The 9,817-nt window shown below is 39.9% G+C and overlaps 1 protein-coding gene across 1 annotated transcript in view; it reads left to right on the top strand.

Annotated features, from left to right (window-relative positions):
- Nucleotides 1-467: 467 nt before the first annotated feature.
- Nucleotides 468-9,817, top strand: part of NIPBL (NIPBL cohesin loading factor) — a 154,124-nt gene continuing 144,774 nt past the window's right edge. Inside the window, 1 exon segment of the mRNA XM_032674687.1 lies at nucleotides 468-603. The gene's annotated coding sequence lies outside the window, so the exon portion shown is untranslated.

Raw genomic sequence — 9,817 nt, 5'->3', positions numbered from 1 at the left:
GGGAAGGGAAGGGGGAGGCTGCTGGTGTTTGGCGCCGGTGGAGGGAGTCATTCCTGCCGCTGCACTTCCGGTCGGCATTTTGTTCTGAGAGGGAGCGAGAGAGACACACACAGGTTCCTTCCCCTCCTCCTCCTCGCCCTCCTCTCCCCCTGCCCCCCCGCTGGGTACCGACTCACCGTGCCCAGGCCGCCCCTCCCCGCCCTCCTGCGCTCGCACTCTCGGAGGGAGCGGCGGCGGCGGCGGCCCCTTGGCAGCGCTGCCCCCCGGCCACCCCCCGCTCCCCCCCGCCCGGAGCGCGGCTCGGAACCGGTTCGGCGCGGCCCGGCCCGTGTTGATGTTGTGAAGGAGGCTCGGGGGGAAGGGATTTGCCTCGGCCGCACACCCCCCGGCTCTACATGTTCGCTGCACTGAGGAGGAGACGGAAGAGGAGCCAGCCCCCCTCCCGGCCCGGATTATTGTTGTTATATTATCTCCCCTCCTCCTCTTGCTTCGCGGCGGCGGCGGCGGCCCAGCGGCGGCGGCGGCTCCTCTGAGGAGGGAGGGGGGCGGATTTTTCTCCCCCTCACTCGGATTCTCGTTGGATTCAGACGCCGATTTGCTCAGGTAATCCCCCCTCCTTGTCTCCCCTTCCCCTCCCTGCCCTCTCCAGCAGCGGGCCGGGCCTCCCAGCTCAGCGGCCCAGCACTGCCGGGAGCAGAGGGGATTAGCTGTTACCCGGGGTACAGGGGAGTAAGTGGCAACTGGAGGTGTTTATTTCGCAGCCCCCCTTCCTGCTCGCTCGGGTCTGGCGGAGGAGGTTGGTTCCTGCCGGGCTGCCGGGAGGCCCAGGCCCGGCGGAGGGCGCAGGCCCGCCGGCCAGCGCCTTTACTCCAGCTCGGGGATTAGAAAGGCGAAGCGGCTGCTCAGTGACAGGCCTCAACCCGAGAAGAGCAGGAGGAGGAGGAGGAGGAAACAATACAATTAGTCGCAAATGTGCACTGATGCTTTGCCATATTTACAACTTCTCTTAGGGCAAGAAAGGAAGGTCCCAGCGCAGATAGCCCTCTGAAGTGGGCCAGGACTAAGTGGAGGAATAGGGGAAGAGAGACAATGTATATACCCTGGAACAAAAATATCACCTCTCTTCACTGTTACCTTCTCCTTCTAACCAACTGCGTTCTGAACATTCAAAAGTTTGAATGCTTTTGATTTTATAATATGCAGATGTTCAATCTCTAAATAATATTATTGATTAGTGTGTTAATAACTTAGTATATTTATAGCATAAAATAGTGCTTCAGGGTGATTGACACAACACGGACACCTGCAGACCCAGGAAATACAGATAGACAGGCGTGTTGTATCAGGTACTCCACACAATCTCAGTGTCTGTGTGCTGTATACATTACAGGAATATGTATTAAATTCAGAAGGAATACTAGCAAACAGAAAACAGGCAAGGGATCGTGTGTAAAGTGCTGCATTTGTGACATTTAAGGGACCAAGGTGAAGATGAGATCTTACCCGAAGTACTTGAGAATCAAACGTAAATTTAATTAAGTGAAAAGTGAGGAATGCTTAAAAAGTATCATCCTTTCTTATCAGGCCATATCACTTTGAGACCCCAAGGTTGTTATTGGCTGTTTGTGTCCATGATGTTTGAATATGTAATTAGGTGTCATTTTAATAGGTCAAATGTGTTTCGAAAATGACTGTTGATGAGTGTCAGGTCTTTATAAATAGATGGTAGCTGATTTACAGTAAAGTATATCTTGGACCTGTAAGTGGTCGACTTGTGAGTGTTACTGAAAATTGAGGTAGATTTAAAACACCCTGTGAACCAATAAAAATACTCCTGCAGAAATTACATAATTGCAGGAAATTTTAAGATACAAAGTTTTCATCTTTCACTTAGAAAGGAATTTTGTAAATGGCAAACAAGTATCGACATTACATCATTTGTCCATTTTTCAGCAGGTTTTTTAGTTGTTCAGGTAGATTTGTTGTAGTAATACATGGTTACCGTATCTAATTGAGTAACTTTTTGGTGCATTGTGTTAAGAGTCTTATAAATAAAACTGTGCTATCGTGCCTCCCGCGTGTCCTGATACATGTTTAAAAGGGTCAAGTTAATATAGCTGTCACGTAGAAGGCGTGTTTTTAATGCTGTAAATCCGTGTAGTAGTCAGTAGCGTGTCCGTGATTTGTATTGGTCAGGGAGCAGTTTGAATTTTAAAAAGCCAGAAGATCCTGCTGAGCCCCAATCCCGGCCTCCCTTCCTCCCACTAATCTCCCATTCCTGTCTTTGTGCTGCCTGGTCCTGTTAGACACTGTTTGCAACAGGGCCTCAGGCCTACGTGCGTGGAGAGGAACCATTTACACTTCGAAAAAGCAGCTTTTTATTTTTAAACTTTGTGAATTGCAGAAGGAGCCACAGTCTCTAACTGTCCCCACCTCAGTGTGTAACAGCGGAATTGCTGTTTTCTTGTGGCCTGTAGCGTGCGTGAAGGCCGAGTGTAACTCAGCTTTACAGGGAAGAAAGGACTGTGCAGAAGTAGTTGTAGTTCTTGGGTAGTTTTCATCATCAGGAAGCGACATCAGCTCTAGCATTTCTTTCGTCTCTGTTTCAGGCAGCTCCCGTTCTAACAAGAATGGGTTTATTAAGCTAACAGTAGTGAACTTTCCTGACTTATTTTTTCATTTGGGGAGGTTTGCTTTAAATATATCCAGATATGAGCAGGAAATGAGCTACTGTAGTTACATAGTTCCTGTCAAGTTTATCTTGCCTGGGTTGTGTGGTTGTGTTTACAGTACCCTATTTTTTTTTTTTTTTTTTTTTTTTTAAGTCAGAACACATACAGTTTTCTGGAATGAAAAATAGGTGTATTTATAAGGGGAAATGTAAGATGTTGTCTATTTTTATTTGTAATCAGTTTTTTTTTTTCTTGTGAGCCATATGTGGTTAATCCTGAATTAATTGCTTTATCATAATGTATGTAGTTTTATAGAAATATTTAATGTTGAAATATTAGTAAGAGGACTTATTTTTCTTTTAGATTGTGTTTTTTAGCACATTTAAGAGAGTGTGTGCACGTGTGTGTGTGTGTTGAAGCAGGCCTGTGGCACTTTCATACTACTTTTCCCTTGATGTTAGGAGTTTGTACTGGTCCATTGTTTATCACAACAGCTAGCTGCTTAAAGGAGATGTAGTTACTTTGTTGATGTTCTAGAAATACAAAATTAATTATTCTCAAGATGTTAGTGGTAACAATTGTTTTAACAAAAAGAGGAAAATGTTTCTTGCTACCTTTTATTTTGTACTTTTGGCTACTTTGTATATTTTGAATTTGTTTCCTGTGTACAGGTTTGGTTATTTTTTTCCCCTCTTCCCTTCTTAAGTATTTTACCTGAAGTTGTCTCAAAGAAATATTTCCCTGAAGTCTATAGGTCAATAAAAGATAATTCTTTAATTTTTAAAAACAAAGAAGGAAGAACAGGAATACCATTAAATTTTTTTTTTTTTTTTTACATTTGAAATGTTTAAATTTTGATTTAGGAGCAACAGAACAGGATCGGAGCAACAGAACAGTAACTAAAGAGAAAAAGAAAATACTTCTATCCTGAATATCTAGACCTAAGAAAGAAATCAAGTTTTCAAATTCTCAAATTTATGATTTCTAGAAATTATTTTAGAAGTGTGTATACTATTCATGAATGTACATGAATACACTTGGACAACAATTATGGGCGTATTTAATTGGAAAAATATGAGTGTGATAGCTTTAGAATCTGGTGTCTGGTAGGTACAAGGTGGATCATCCAGCATTAAGCTATTCAGTGTCAGAAAACAGCTCACTAGAAATATTTAACATTTGAAAGAATTACCATTTCAGTGTCATACCACTTGGTTTTGATCTTGTTTTTCATATGCCTTTATTAGAAGTAGTACAGGTTAGGTTAGCTTCTGATTTTGACCCATCAGCAGTAACGAATACTCTGTGGCACAGAGATACCTACAAGGAAATGCTTGAAACTGGTGATACCTGTGTATTATTGCTCATAACTGTACAATAATTCTAGTCATAAAAAAGGAAGTGCTTTTGAAATTACAGTTGTTAAAGGCTCATATTCTAAAAATCTTCAATATGATTAGTCTGTATTTGTGTTTTTATATTTTTTTGTATTACAAACATACTTCTTAATAGCTGATTCTGACCCCCAAAGTAAGTGTGAGAAAAGTGCTTTGTATTGACATCTGTGACAGCCTAGAAGTGAGGAAATTGTGTTTGAGGATATTATACAGGACTTGTGATTTGTGTCTCACTTCCTGTCCCTACTGTTAACTATGGAACATCTCACTGGCAAAAGGGAGGGGAGAAAGGATTTTGGCCCAACTGTTTGTGGAAACTGAAAGGGATTCCAGTCAGACTGAACATGGTTGTTGATACTGTATTTGAAGGTAACTACCTGGTTTACACAAATAGCTTAAAAAAATTATAAACATCCAAGACCAGTTTTCATGTTAAAGTCAGAAAAAAATTATAGAAAAAGTTAATTTTTATGGCCTCTAGAGTTTTTATAAGTTGGTCTTAATTGGTTTTCCAATCAGAGATCTCTAAATTCTTTATGTAAGTAGATAATTTAATTATTTGGTTAGTTGCTGTGGTTTGACTTGAAGCACTTGGGGTTTGGTAGCAGTGTGTGTGTGTAGAATGCAATGCATTTTAGAGGAGCAGTGTCAGAAAGCACTAGGCCGCAAAGTGAGGGAATCAGACAAGGAAACAGCAGACAAGGAGCTGGGCCTTTAACTGCACCATTATGTTCAACCCTCCCGCACAGCCCCAGCTCAGTGCCTCATACAGTGTCTGGGAAATGCCAGCTGACTGGGATACTGTTATAACATGTATGTTTGTCATTCATTGTGCAGCCTGCTGCCCTATTACATGGTGTACACATACAGTCCTTTCATGAAGGCTGAAGTGTTTTCATATTTTAATTTCTAGAGTTATCCCAATGTAAAGCACTTCACAGACATTAGAGAGCTTTATTACTGCACATCTGTAAAATATTATTTCCATTTTGTAGATGGAAAGCTGAAACTGAATCAAATTAGTGAGTTTTAAAAGCTTATAAATCTGTGTGTTTTGACTTGCTTTATTTTTCAGCTTTTTAGAGTTACTTTACAGCACTTAGGAAGTTCATAACACTGTTTTTCTTAACTTTATTTGTGGTTGTGTGAATGCTACATTTCAACATGTTAGACTCATTGTTTCTCCTTCTGAATCCCTTAGAAGTATAGGATAGGTTTTTGCTGATGGCCTTAAACATCTGTCTTGATCATACCAACAGCTGGAAAAGAATAGATTTCCTGTTCTGGAAACCTAAAAAAAAAGATCCTCCATATTGTGAAGAACCCAAAATCTCTTAAACTTTGTCAGGGAGAACAGAGACAACAACTAGATTATAACCCAAATCCAGCAAGTAATTGTGTTGGCTACAGTATTACACACAGAAATTCAAAATCTTACTGTTACTATCCAGGATTACTCATTCCTGCTGGAAGTTGTCCTGAGCCTTGTTTTCTGGATCTTGGGGATAAAACTCTCCCTCTTAACCTCGTAATTGTTGCAGCTGATGTAAACTGCTTGAACGCAAATCTCTGCACCTAGTGGTCAGACCACTTCACTGCCGTGTCAGTGTGTTGTCCGGCTCCTCTGAGCCTCTGTTAGGAAAGCAAGACTGTTCTGAGGTGTAGCTACTGCATTCCTAACCAGAGAGTTGATTTGGGGATGCAGGAAATCCAGGCCCAAATGTCTAATCTGTGTAGGGCAGAGAAGTTCTTGAACTTTTTTCTCCACTTATGGCTTCTTGTGTCCTATGGTCAAGGCATGGCTCAGAGGCCGTGAGTATATTATGGAACAAGTAGAATAAATAGCACTTAGTTTTACTAACTTTTTTTCCTTTCTGTCTTTACTTGTGATGAAAGTTTTCTGTGAAAGTAAGCTTGTGGAGCTTTTTGTTAGTTTGTTTTGGTTTGTTTTTGTGTTGTTTTTTTTTTTTTAAGATGAGTTGATTTTTGTAAATGTCAGTTTTCAGCAAAATATCTCTTGAATATGAAATGTTTTAATCAACTGGATTTATTAGTTATGTTTTATTAAAATTCCTTAGGAGGAAAGTGATCTGTGCCGTAGAAGGCACCTCCTTTTACTCTGTAACTCTGCTTTGTTTCACCACATATATGTCATGTGCTGTATATGAGGGAGTGTTCCTGTGAATAACAAGAAATGGTATATGCTCGTTTAATGAATGACTATCACAATGCACAAAGGACTAAATTGTAGGTATAAGCAACCCTAATTCCGACATTTCTTAATGCTTTAATGCTTGTTTTTATAGTACTAACCTTTTCTCTCTCTCTTTTTTTTTTGTTTGTTTGTTTTGTTAATACAATGTAATTTTTCAAGCTCCTTGAATGCAAACATAGTGCAATCCCTGTCTCTCATGTCTGAGCTAAATCTTTCCTCTGTGTTGACCAGTACTCAGAAAGGATGATGCTGCAAATACTTTGTGCCTGAAATTTTGTTTTCAAGTCTTAGGTCTTAGTAGAAACTGTCACCCTTTCTTGCATGTTATTTTCTATTCAGATGTGTTGCTTTATCTGTTTCTTCAGATATACTTGCTCTGGATATTTAGGATAGGAGGGAAAATTTAGAGGGCTCTCCTCAGATGCTATGTACAGCAGCCACCTTAACAACTGTAGAAAAATAATTTGGAACCTGCTTTTTGTAGTCTAAAAGCTGGGAAAACTTTGATAAGACTCTTATGAGGCTGTGCTGAGAACTTATGGGGAGTGCTTTGTGGAGATCTAAAGTCTTCAATTTTTTTTTTAACTTTATTGTTTTGTTTTGTTTTTCTGAAGGGAAAATTAAAAATCTGCTTAATGATTTGTTTGCTAAATTTCTGTTAAAACTAAAGAGATGTGATAGCTTTTTTCCCTTTTTTCTTTTTTTCTTTTTCTTTTTTTTTTTTTTTTAATAGTGGAAAATGAATTTTCCTTTGCTAGCATGCTCAGTAAGTATTGGTTCTTCCTGGCAGCTTCCTTTAAAAACTCATGTTGAGGCATAACCTGTAACATAGCAAAACTGCAGTGTACCCTGTTAACAGTTCCCACAAATTGAGACATTGCTTAACAGAGTTACTAGCAGACTTTAACAATGTATGTTTCTCCCTGCATCTAGGTAGGAGTGGCAGTGTTCTCCTTGCAGTTTGCTGACACTTACTGTTTAAAGGCAATGATTTTACTTCTGACTTTGCTACACTTCAGTCATTTAGGCCAAAATCTTACATGTTGTGTGAGTGCCCTTTATGACTTATTCTCTGAATAACATTTAAAACAAACATAGTTCGCTGGCTCCTAAGGGTCATAATAGAGAAAAAAAAGTTTAAAAGTTATGTCTGAACTTTTATTCAAGCAGTTGGAGCACCACTGTTTTAGGGAAACAGAATTTAACATTTGAGTGTGAGGTGACTTCTTGTGTTAGGGATGTGCATTTTGTTGCCATTTGAAAAGCTGTCCAAAAATTGGGAAGTTATTAGTGTATAAAAAATTAGCTGACTTCTCTGATTATAGGCATTATTGTTGAAAAAATTTTGCATGCATACCAGAGCTTTTCTATGAAGTTCTAAGCAGTGAAGGTGTGGTACAGAGTGTTGGTTTTCTGGTGTCCATTCCCTGCCTATCCACAGTACTGAGTATGTAAAAGACAAGACCTGAAGTTGCAGGGGGCTGGAAGGGTGGACACATGGGGAAGGATAGTGGTGGACTGGAACCAGATTTACATAGATGGGGAGGAAATGGGAGTTTGAAGGGTAGGAATGGGGTGAAAGTAGGAGGTTGAAGTTCCTAAGGAGTAGGACCACAAAGATGATCAAAGGGCTGGAACACATCTCCTGTGATCACAGACTGGAGGGTTGAGATTGTTCAGCCTGGAGAAGAGAAGGCTCTGGAGAAACTTACCTACCAAGTACTTAAAGGGGGCATTTCAGAAAAGCTGGAGAGGGGCCTTTACAAGGGCATGTAGCATTAGGACAGGGGGAATGGCTTTAAACTGACAGAGGGCAGGTTTTCATTTGATCTTAGGAAGAAATTTCTTACTGTTAGTAGAGTGGTGAGCAGCTGAACAGGTTGCCCAGAGAAGTTGTAGCTGCCCCATGTATAGAAGTGTTCAAGACTGGGTTGGATGGGGCTAGTGCAAGGTTTCTCTGCCCATGGCAGGGAATATGATCTTTAAAGTTCCTTCCAACCCAAATCCATTCTATGATTCTATGAAATAATGACTGAACTGTGGGGACTGGATAAAGGAACTGATGGGACACATACAAATGTCCTTAAGAAAGATAAAGGAAGAGCTGTGAAACAGCCTTATCAAGAAGCCAAGACAGAAGGGCACTCTGGATTTGTGTGTACAGTCAAGGAAAGTAGTTTGGGGATGAGAACGGATGGGAAGTATGTTCTGAGAGAGGCCGGAGAGGGGAAGGAGAAGGAATTGCCTGAGAAGCCAAAACAAGGCTTGAAGTACAAAACAAGGATTGGCTGGGCAAAGAAGCATTATTTCACACAGAGGAATTCATTGTTTGAATTGTCCTTTTTTTCCTTAACTGAGGAAATTACATAGTAAAAAAAAAAAAAAGCTCAGAAATATGGAGTACTTCTTGTAAGAGCAAAAGATGGGGGATTCTGTAGTTCAGATTACCTGTGTAGTCTACATTTGCCATCTTTGTGAGTGCATTGTGGTACTCTAAGTCAGTCATCACTTTTTTTTTCTGACAATAGGATGTCTGTTTCACTGACTGTATGGAATGAATTGAATTGTATTTCATTAATTTCCTTTTTTTTTTTTAATACAACAGGTTATATGAATGTCTCTTAGGATTTGCCTTAGATATTATTGATTCTGCCTTGAGGAAAGGGATAAACTCTTGAGGTTGCTTTCAGTCCTGTCTTTTATGATCAAGCATTTTGATTTCTCTTTGGTGTTCAATATGTAGCATTTTGCCTGAATTGCTTCACATCATTAAGTTCTAAGATACAAGCCTTAATTTCCTCATAGGCTTTTCTGTGGTCTGTATTGGAATATTGTAATGTTCCACAAATAGTAGTTTTTTAACTGTTTTTGAGGGTGCTATGTAATCATGCAAGTTGAGAACCGAGATGCAGAAGTTGGTCTTTATTAAGTTTGGAAGACTAACTGGAACACCTGCAGGACCTTACCTTTAAATTAACTTGATTTTTTTTGCATCATAATATGTATGATAATAATAGAACAGATTCTGTTAATTTTGGTTACAAATATGACTAATCAGCACTTCTTCAAATTAGGCTTTAGAGCCTGCAGGAAAAAAGGAACACAGAAATATTTACCATTGTTAATAAAAATAGAATGAGATTCCCAAGAGTGGCATTTTTCTGTTTTCTGTGATCTGATCTGAAGCTTCTTTCCCTTCATATTCTCTTAGTTTTTACTTGGCATTGAAGTGTCGTGTATAAAACAGACCTTACAGCCTCATGAATAGCCTCTGATTAATTTCCAGAGCAGATCCCTCCTGTAAACGGGAGGAAGATTGGACCTGGGGGTGGCAGGGGAATGTTTCGCAATTACATAATCCAAGGACTGTGTCAGAACTCTTGAAGGCAAGGGGCATTTATTAACTTTTGATTGATTTTGCAAAGACTTTCAGCCTGGGGATGTGAGATTTCCTGGCAGAAGTCTGGAAAGCTTTCAGTTGATGCTCAGAAAAATTAGTGTTTTAGTATTTGTTGATATCAACTTTTCATTGC

This window comes from Chiroxiphia lanceolata, chromosome Z, assembly GCF_009829145.1.
Source record: "Chiroxiphia lanceolata isolate bChiLan1 chromosome Z, bChiLan1.pri, whole genome shotgun sequence".
Taxonomy (NCBI): domain Eukaryota; kingdom Metazoa; phylum Chordata; class Aves; order Passeriformes; family Pipridae; genus Chiroxiphia; species Chiroxiphia lanceolata.
The sequence above is the reverse complement of the archived record's forward strand: the minus strand, read 5'-3'. Positions and strand labels throughout refer to the sequence as shown.